The sequence below is a fragment of the Mus caroli genome, chromosome 5 (assembly GCF_900094665.2).
Source record: "Mus caroli chromosome 5, CAROLI_EIJ_v1.1, whole genome shotgun sequence".
NCBI classification, from domain to species: Eukaryota; Metazoa; Chordata; class Mammalia; order Rodentia; family Muridae; genus Mus; species Mus caroli.
In genome coordinates this window covers 17,591,926-17,592,745 of record NC_034574.1, presented here as the reverse complement: position 1 = coordinate 17,592,745, position 820 = coordinate 17,591,926, and positions in this window count along the sequence as shown.

The following is an 820-nucleotide window of genomic DNA, read 5'->3' as shown; positions in this document are numbered from 1 at the left end:
GCTGGGGACCAGTTATCAAGATGTTTATTATTCTGCATACAGGCAATACTAGAATAAAATGCCAGATTAGAGAAAGACTAATGCCTAATCCACAAAATGCCTAATTGATAGGAGGGTGGGAATGGGGGACAGAGCTAATCACTGTACATGTTTGAAATCCTCAAGTGACAAGAAATAAATAATATCAATTGAGAGGCATGCTGGCTTACCACAAACCCTCATAAAGTGTTTCCCCACCAACTTTGTGAAGGGTCTTTATAGAACCCTTCAACTTTATGAAGATAATGGAAATTTCTATTTCATTATAGCTATGTAACTAAATACAAACGTAGTCATTAAAGACAGTAATATTTAATTGCTTTTAAGGGAAAGGGGGGGACACATTTATCTATTATAGTCAATAAAAAGAAATAAAATATGAGTATTTCTGCACAATACTCAGCCAGAAGCATGCCTTAGAGATGTCCAATGTAACCCGGAGTGCTAGAAATATTTTTCAAGAACTAGAATTGGTTCACCTTTTCTGGGTCTGATAAATGCACAGTATTTTTATGAAATTTAATTTGTATCAAACTATATNTCAGTATTGAGTTCTTCTAAACCCACAGTGCTGGCTGGGCTCTATTATTCTATGTGTTAAATACTTTAAATAGAGCCATCTGAGCTCTAACTAATCTAACAGCCATTATTAGTATGATTTGACCCTGACCTCTCAGGCTTCCAAGACTCTCATGTTCTCCCCCTCTAAGATCTGGCAACTCTCAAATAGATATGAAGTTAGCAAATATAAGTTTCATAATTTTTTATCATTTATCCAGAA